Source organism: Sander lucioperca, chromosome 7 (assembly GCF_008315115.2).
Source record: "Sander lucioperca isolate FBNREF2018 chromosome 7, SLUC_FBN_1.2, whole genome shotgun sequence".
NCBI lineage: Eukaryota > Metazoa > Chordata > Actinopteri > Perciformes > Percidae > Sander > Sander lucioperca.
This window is the reverse complement of record NC_050179.1, coordinates 7,374,124-7,383,565: the sequence shown is the minus strand read 5'-3', so window position 1 is coordinate 7,383,565 and position 9,442 is coordinate 7,374,124. Positions and strand designations below refer to the sequence as shown.

General features: G+C 39.6%; 1 long non-coding RNA gene across 1 annotated transcript; it reads left to right on the top strand.

Moving 5' to 3' along the window:
- Positions 1-3,218: 3,218 nt before the first annotated feature.
- On the top strand, positions 3,219-9,181 carry LOC116038667. The gene is made up of 3 exons (XR_004102149.1): positions 3,219-3,230; positions 6,772-6,773; positions 9,052-9,181. It is a non-coding gene; the product is annotated as an uncharacterized LOC116038667 (long non-coding RNA).
- The last annotated feature ends 261 nt before the right edge of the window (positions 9,182-9,442 follow it).

Below are 9,442 nucleotides of genomic sequence, written 5' to 3'. Positions count from 1 at the left end.
GGTATCATTTTGTAAAAGCGAAAAATTGTTTAAGCAGAATATCAGAGCAATTTCCATTCTGTTATTAAACCTGTCTGTTTCAGAGGTTGCTTCTTTTTTCTACTTTTTTCTTTGCTGTGCTATGTTTGAGTTGTCTTGTTAAAATGTATATTACACTATTTGTAATACCATTCATTTTCTTATAATATCCAACAAGTTTGTTTCCAAATGTTCCATTATTTTTAATGGATGATGCAGGGGCCACCCTGTGCGCTGTCCATCCAATGCCATATTTACAACCAAATTAAAAATATTTGTTGTTCATCTACACATAACTAATTTTTATCTCACTTTTTAGGTTTAAACATTAAAAAATATAGGTCCCAAGTCTCAAAACTCCTGCTATTGGTCTTGCTAAGTAACATCTTCAGGAAGGGATTCACAAGGCTGAGCAAAGAATTTAGAAAATCCTCACAAGTTTTGAAACCGGTAGAGAAAGAGACATTTTACTGATAGTTCTCAATGCTTGCTGTATTCTGCTACATGATTTTAAAACCAGCAGAGATAACGTTGCAAAGTGTGCTTGCCCTTTCTCTCTCCCTCATACGGCTGTCTCTCTTTCCCCCGCCCTCTGTCACAGACACACAGACAGGTTGTGTTCTCACTGTCAGTCTGTCTGGCTTTGGTCACATTTCCTCTCCAGTCCTCTGTCCTTTCCCCTGCAGCTGTCCCTAAGACGCAGGGTACCAGCTTCACCATGGCTAAGGTTCTCTAATCTCTCAAATTTTGTTATTCTATAATGATATTACCGTTACTACTTATGATGTAATTTATTTGTTTTTGCCTCTCAAGCACAATGTTTTTCTTAAAATTGTTACTTATTCCTTAATCTCTTGTCTTCTTCCTTTGTACCAACCTTTCTGTACTGTAGGTGCTATTACACATGTAATGGTACCCCTTATCTATGACACAATGTTACAAAAAAATCACAATGTAAGTAATGGGCTGTAAACATAAATATCTCAAATACACACTAGAATTTACCGACAGCCATTACAGTGAAACCTTGTAATGTGAAAATCTGAAGTAAAACTACGTAGATAAGCACATATCAGGCAATTCCCAAAGTGGGGAGTGAATGTAATGAGAGCGATATGGTGATAAACAGGTGTGATAAGGCCTATTAAACATACATAAAGTAAGGCATTATTCAGCTTCTACAGCCTCTACAGACGTACACTGGTGGACAACTGACATCCACCTGTGTCTTTTAAAAGAATGATGGACATTATTACATCTCATGCCCCATCCATCTAATGTTCGCTATTAATCTCCTTCAGGCCTTGAAACTATAGTGACCTGGCATACACTAGAAAGGTCAAATTGGAAATGTGTACACTTAATGCAAATTTTGTGATTATGAGGTTATGAGATTCTTAATCTCAGACAGAAAGGTTAACCAATGTTAAGAAGCTGGATTTTCCCTATTGTTGATTGTGAAGTCAGTGGTGATGGTGAGGATTTAAGCTATCAAACAACACGTCATTGGAGCTTCTTGTATGGTGCAATAATACTTCAAACTCTGCCATGAATTCTATCTCTGTGCGGATGAAACAATTCTTGCAAAGCTGTATGACCTTCGACTACACCAAGATGGAACCTGACATAACAACCCGTTACCAGCTATTTACATTTGGCCTCACGCTCAAATACCAGGGATGCTATGCAACCATAATGGCTTACATTCCACAATGCCCTGTCATAGGGAATTGCCACATCTGAAAAAGAGGCAATTATTTTTCTGTGGTGACAGTTCAGCCATTTATGCAGTACAATATGTCAAACGCACATCCTGCCCCCTAAGGTGGGGAAAACAAACATGTTACCCTGCACTAGCATGACACCTTTGGGGCATTGCTTAAACAAATGCATTGTCTGTTTCAGAGAAAAGATAAAACCGGTCTATGAGATGTCTATCAGCAGAGACTTCCCCACCTTTGTGGGTGAAGTAGCAAAGGCAGTGGAAGCTGATTTGTCAGTCAGAAATCAAAATCAACACTCAGAGCTAAATGAGGGGGGACAAAACATGCAAATTATATTCACCTGTCAATCCGTATCTGTTTGATCCTGTTTCACTGTCAGTCTACATCAACATCCCTTACCACATTATTTAAAGACTACAAAAAGGGCATTCCAACTCTTTTCAGATGTGTTAGTCTGCCTACAGCCAGCTGTAATTGGTAAGGAAAGATTTGCTTCTCTTTTTTGAAAGGATGCAACAAAATGTGCAATTAATTGCCTTCAAACCATTTTCTGAATTGTGATAGCTTATTATAAACTTAGTAATATAATGTATCTTTGTCAGCATACAAATCATTCCTGACCTCCAGTTGCCCCCTCCCATGTCTTCCTGGCTCATCTTTTGGCAAACCTGGTGATGTGATTCACAAAACCATAGGTTTAGGCAGTGAGGTTTACAAAAACTCTTTTCAACGATACTCTTTGTATCCTACATGAATTATTTAAGTACAGTCACAATCTCCCTCACTATATAGTGAAAATGGCAACTGGCACATACTTTTAACACACAGGTACCCCAGTTTTGCCAGTCAACCACGTTGTGAGTAGCGAGATCCCTTCTTGCTTTCTTTGATGGAAGGCCATAAAATATTAAATTCACAAGAGCTGTCTGGGGCGTGTCGTTATTTGACGTGGGCTGTCAGCCTTCTAATAATCTACCTGGGTTTTGTCTCATTTGTGTGTGCCCATCGAGGTGCCTGTAATCTCCTTCATTATTAATCTCACAGAGCAGAAATGTCACGCCGGCAGCCTTGGTGCACACTCGGCATCATTTAGTTCTTGTTTACCAGCCTTCCTCTTTTGCCCCAGTGAAGCCGCCCGCAACCGCCACAGCAGCATGCTTTCCCCTAAAGAATAGGCTTTTCATTCTGTCAGGAGACAGAGAATTTGCATTGAGATCTATAGTCTTCTCCCTGCCGCACGCCCCTCTTATCATTCCCCTAATGAATCACAACAGCTATTGTGCCTTGCATCTGTGTGTTTGTGTGTGTGAGCGTGTATGTGTGACGATATCTTCAGAGCCCCTTGAGGAAATTTTCTAAGCTGATTTTACCCTCTTGTTGCATGTTCTACTTCCTGATTAATGTGACATCACAGGGTTGTGTACCTGGGCGGGACCCCCAGTTGGAGTGAATACAGATGGAGCTTGGCTGTTTGTCTGTGGTTTTTGTGTGATTTATCTGGGTACTACAGATATAGGCTGAGAAAAACTGAAGCAGAAGTTTACTGAAAGAGATATAAGGTTTAAAGTGCCCATATTATGAAAAAATAATATCTGGTGCTTCCACACACATACAAACTTGGAAAAAAAACATCGATGCTGTTGTGAGTGAGATACGGGTTTCTGAATGTGTCCTGCCTTCAGTCTCCAGGTGAGCTGTTCAAAATCTGCACGGCTTTCTACTTAACTAGCCGAGACGAGGGGCCTAGGGGGCTAACCGTTAGCTCGTTCTCAATGGCAAAACACTGCTATAACACACACAAATTCACCCTAATCTACAAAATAAATTGTATAGAACTACTTACATGTCCCTGTTCTGCAGGTATTCCACACAAGGTTGGAAGTGCGCCCTCATTTAGAAGAAGTCTCCCGGCTAATCCTGCCTTGTACAGGCTGAAGTTGCAGAAACCCGTAGCTAGCTCATGTAATCCTTACCTAGCTACTGCGCATGTGCGACTGACAACAAAGATGTTACAGAAGTTGCGAGGTCTAACTCTGTAGCTAAAACAGAGACCTGACACAGGGTGAAAAGAGGAGCTGCAGCAATGTGCAGTACAACAAAAATATGGTGTTTTTTGAAAATTAAACCATGTAAACCTATTCTGATACAATCTCAAATTACAATTATGAACCTGAAAATGGCCACTTTAAACAATAAATGTCATGTGGGCTGCTGGAATTGAGCTTTAAATTGATAGTGAATTCAATCAAGAATCAAGCTCCTTCACCTTGCCCTCCATTAAAAATAAAATATTATTTTATTTCCACAAATGTTGATGATAAACAAGTTTTCTCCCGTGTCAGTCCCGTCTATTGTCGGTCGTATTTTACGCTGGACTAATCAATATTAAAGTACAATATGTAACTTTCTGCCGCTAGGAGTCTCTCAACCAAAACAATGGATGGTAAACACGGACTTTTGATGATGTTGGGAAGTTGCGTGGAATTATGGGAGTTTCACCACCTTCGCTGGTTAGAATGCATCTATTCACGGACATGCATCTATTCACGGACAAGTTTACCCATTCAAGTTTATTCACGCTACACTAACATTAGCCAGCAGCTAAAACACAAAATATTTCACATATCTGTCAGCTTTTGGATGGTTTCAACACCGGGGCGGACGGGGTTTGTTGTGCTACTCAACGAGGCTGAGAGACGGGTGTGGGTGGGGATTGCCGGGGGGATCTCCGCGACGGCGAGGACGTTCGATGCCTGTTGTGCAGCAGCAGAACATCTCCCAGCTGTCCGGAATGATCTCCCCTTCACTTTTCTGTAATCTTATCGTTTTGGTGCTTGACCCACCTTTTGTCGGGTTGATTTAGCTTACCGTAAAGACAGCTAAACGTGAAGGGGGGAGAAATTCGGCAGGGAGGAGATTTTCGGCACGGACACTGGTAGCGCTAACAGAGACGTAGCTAGCTAGCTAACGTTTGAATGAACTAGCTAGTTATATGTCCTGGGGCAGTTGTCAGCTCTCATCCCGACTGAGTCTCTCTGCGCCTGGGGAGTGAGGCAGACAGACTGGGGTGTGCTAGCTAGCTGGCTAAATTAGCAATAGATTAATCGTCTATCTATACAGCTAACGTTAACGTTACTAGTGAACTCATTCGTGGGTTAGCCCAGTGCTGTTAACCACGGTCAAAACAATCATACTAAAAATAATTTTATGAGCATGTTGAACAATGTTGTAAGTAACCCTATAATGTTATCCACCAAGCATGAGCATTACGTTAGCTACTTGTCAACCAGCACATACATTGTAGTAACGTTAAGCTGGATTGATATTGATATGTATCAATAAATAAGATCTCTGCTGTATTACTGTGTTGCAAAGTGGCATGTAATCAAGCACAAAATGATGCTGCGTGGCAAAAAAAGCAGTATTACGGTTATGAGTATTTTTTCTGTGACATTGTATGATTTACAATTACTCCTGAACATATCATCTGGTTACCGTGTTTTGACGGAAGTTACGAGTAGCTAGATGGTGAAAGGTTATATGACGCTACTGACAGGCGACTAAATGGAACGTGACGTGTCTGAGAATAAAATAACAGATTTCTCTGAGTTTGACATTTGGTGGAAACATTTGGGATAGTGTAAGAACTAATAAAAATATATAACATAGGTATGGTCGTTTTTAGACATGTTAATGCAGAAAAGTTACATATTGTATCTTTAACAATGGCTCAAATGACTATATTTATGCCAAAGGGGTGAAGAAGCCAAAAAATTGTCACGCGACCCTGAAGTGCTCCTAAACGCTCACAAAGTTTAGGCATATTTCAGCTCCTTGTTTTGGTTTATCTGCCCGTAACTGTACTGTTTTGATTCACTCACAACACACAACTATTTTCAATGGCATCTTTTTTTAGTGAAAAAGCACTAACCCCCCACAGTGCGCTACCTGACCAGCCTGATATTTTTCTCAGGAGATGGTGGAGACGAAACCAGAGCTACAAGGAGAGCATTGATATGAATATTGGACTTACATTTTGTCAGGATGTGTAAATAGGTAATTGTTTGCTAACACGTTTGGCACATTAACTTTATAAGGTGACAATAGTTCAATGTTTTGTTCACAGCTACATCCCACAAGTGGTTGAGAATTATAAAACAGTGAATACACTATGATAATGAACCATTTCAGTAGGCTAACTGAACTTTGTATTAGTTAACCAAAACCAAATATCTAAAATAAAGCTGCAGCTATCGATTATTTTAGTAATCGAGTATTCTACCGATTATTCCATTGATTAATCGGTTAAGAAATACTTTTGCTTTATAGTAAATATACAAAAGAGAGGTTTCCTTTTCACAAAAAGCAACATTTTGTATTGCTTAAATTGTACACAATTACAGGGATAGACGCTAATATTTTTAAGCACTGGCCACATGGGCCAACAAGCCCCTGGCCCATATGTAAATCTTTTTCGCCCCCCTTCCCCTTCATGCCTCTGGCTCTTTACACGGGATATGCAAATGAGCTGTTCACTAAGTCCAGATAAATGTGACTGTACAAAGCTTACAGCAGGGCTATTAAACTATACTGTTCAGGGGGACATATTTTCTAATACTGAGTGAAGTTTAGAAAGACTGAAGAATGCAGATATCATCAGCATCATCTGCATGGTCCGATGATGGCATTGACGTGCATAATAATTAGTCATGTGCAGGTGCCGCTGGTAGAGAGAGGGGCTGGTTTGTCTCCGCCAGCAGCTACATTTACAATTTGTCCAAATTTCAAGATTCGTGGCAAACTAACATAAACAGTTAGACTACAAACCGAAAGGCTTCTGTTTTAGCTTGTTTGTAAGTTTTTGTTTTTTTGCAGCTTGAAATGATCTCAGACTTCCTGTCGTTTTTTCCTCCTGTCTCTTATCTAAGCCCTTCACTATTTTCGCTCTCTTTCTTCATTTGTAATCCGCACCTTCAATCAGGTGTCCACAGCCCGATAGTAATAATCATCCTTGCGGAAACACAGTGAGCGGTAGGCCTACAACGTTAAACGAAGCTTTGAGGCAAAGAATTTGGCATCAATGATTTTTTATAATCAAATTACTCGTGGAATTGTTTCAGCCCTAATCTAAAACCACATTATTTTTATTTCTTTGCTCAGTGGAAGTGTATAAGAGCAATAGCCCCTGCAAACTGCAATGTATTAATGTATGTAGCTCATCAAGACTTTTTCTCACAGCCTATATATTTTCAGGATACCAGCAACAGTTTCAAAGACATATCTATTTATTTATCATTTCTATGTGCAAAAACCATCAACAACAGAAACGATTCACTCTTAACATGCTTCTCAACAGCCAGAACCAGAAACATTAGCTCTTATTGACTACAGTTACCTCATTACATCATTTGTCAACATTTGGCTGCTGAAGAAATGCCTCATGCTGCCCATCAACATCCAATTACATGCTAGCTGTAGCTGTATGTTTTGCCTATATCGGCCATTGGATTAAAGTACGGCAACACAGCTGGTGGAGGTATGAACCCAGATTCAGGATTAAGACAGCAAGGCTGTCTGGAGGTCCTGGAGGGGCTGAAATCAGAGGTTGAGCATGTCTCTGAGAGTGTACATATGTGTACCACAGAGGCCTTGGCAGTTCAGTGGGCCTGTATATTAGCACTTACCAGCTGTTCTTTCTTATGCCAACTCCTCTTTTGTTTGCTGAAAGGCTCATTGGCAGCTGCATGTGGGATGGGGAACTGCACCTGTCTGAATTATACATGGGGCCTCAGCAGCTCCACAAACATCACAACAGATGGAGAATGCTGAAGAGGGTGGCCCATGTGGACCACCTCTTTTTATATTTTATTTATTTTGCTGATATTCAATAATCTCACCCAGATTATGTTGTTTTAATAGAATGACTACAGTACTGGAGCTCAAAAATGTGATGTCACTCTTGCTCCAAAAAGTACGCTCTTCTCATCCCGTAACCCTGGAACATTATGATATGAACACAAAAAGTGAGGAGAAAAAAAAGTTTTCCCAACAAATTTGTATGATAATAAAATAGCAGGGTTCAAAGTACAGTGAAAAGAGGGCAAAAGGAGGTTTTTTTCCTGTATCATATCAAGATGAGCCTAAGTATAGCTGGTATCTTTTAGCTCATTTTTTGTCATAATGTGTCATAATAAGAAGTCAGAAACATATTCTTCTTGTGTCTACACAGCTACATGCTGTCGCTTACTGCCTGTACTGTACATCCACACACTGTGGTTCCTGTTTATGCTGCTTACTTCCATATATAGCTGTTTGTAGCTGTGTTCATTTCTCTCTCTACCACCAGACTTCTCCTGTCTCTTTTTTTATTAACCATACTATCGCAGCATCTCTTCTGCACAATGTATATTCCATATCTCAATGATGTGTGACTGCAGGCTCTGCTCTGAAAATCTTTGGGGAATTCAGTCACAGTCTTCACTGAATCTTTGAATGCTGCTTGGCTTAATATTGGGAGCAATACAGAGAACATAACCTGTACCACCAAATGAAACTGGATTAGTATTCATACTTAATGATTTCATTTTGTGTGTTCCTGACTGACAGTTTCTTTTAATTTGGTTTAGCATTGTAAATTCAGAAAAATATGCTGATCAGAATTGAAATTTAAGCCACCAAAATTGGTAATTTGTTGAAACAAATTAGCACATGCCCACAATTTAATAAAATGTTTTTGAAGCATAGTCTTGATTTACACAGCATGTTTCAAAATGATTTCAACCACTTGCCAATAGTTGATTTTTCCTCATTGCATTAATTCATTGTGTTTATAATTAGACTACTAGTTTGTTGAATAAATGCATAATTAATAATACTTTTTAAAAGGTATAATGGCTCAGGGTTTGTTAATCAAGCGTTACTAAGGTTAAAAGCTCAGGGGAGGAGTTATTAAGACATTGCCTGCTGACAAGGCTTGTGGTGTAAAGTGCTACTGTCAGTACAAAATAGTACACAAGGATAATCAGCACTCCCATCAATATGCAGATTTGAGTGATGTTACAGACTTTGAACACACCTCTCCAACACCACAACTCAGAGAGATTATACTGTCTTATTTTCACACGGAATACACGCAACTTGCAAGTTTTATCTGTGGGTGTGCAAATTGATGCTTAGTTTGCACAAAATGGTTCATAAAGTGTGTAAACCTTAATGAGAATTACCAGAGGAGCTTTTATGTAATTCATTTGTGATTTGTAACCTGCAGTTGCAATAATAGTAAATGCTCGCTCCACTCTGTTGTCATTAGTCAACCAAATTCAAACAAGCCACTGGGCGGGCTGTGCTTGCTCAGGCAGCACCCATGGGCAGCACATATGACAAACTGGGCTGGCATTCTCAATCAGTGACTAATGACTAATTGAGGAAGTTCAAACAGTAATTTGAGCAAGGCATTTCAGGCAGTTGAGTTTCTAGTTATCTATTACTACATCACAGGCATGTTTTCACAAAATAACAGGCAAACGTATATCTATGTCTCTATTACTGAATTCCTTTTCAGATGTTGAAAGGAGTATTCTTTTAAGTCTATTTACAGCATATTTTGCTGCTCTTCCACGTGCACCCCATAGCTCAATAAGAACATCTATACAAATTTGAGCTTCTTTTATTTTCTTCTTTCTTTTACAGATACATATGCC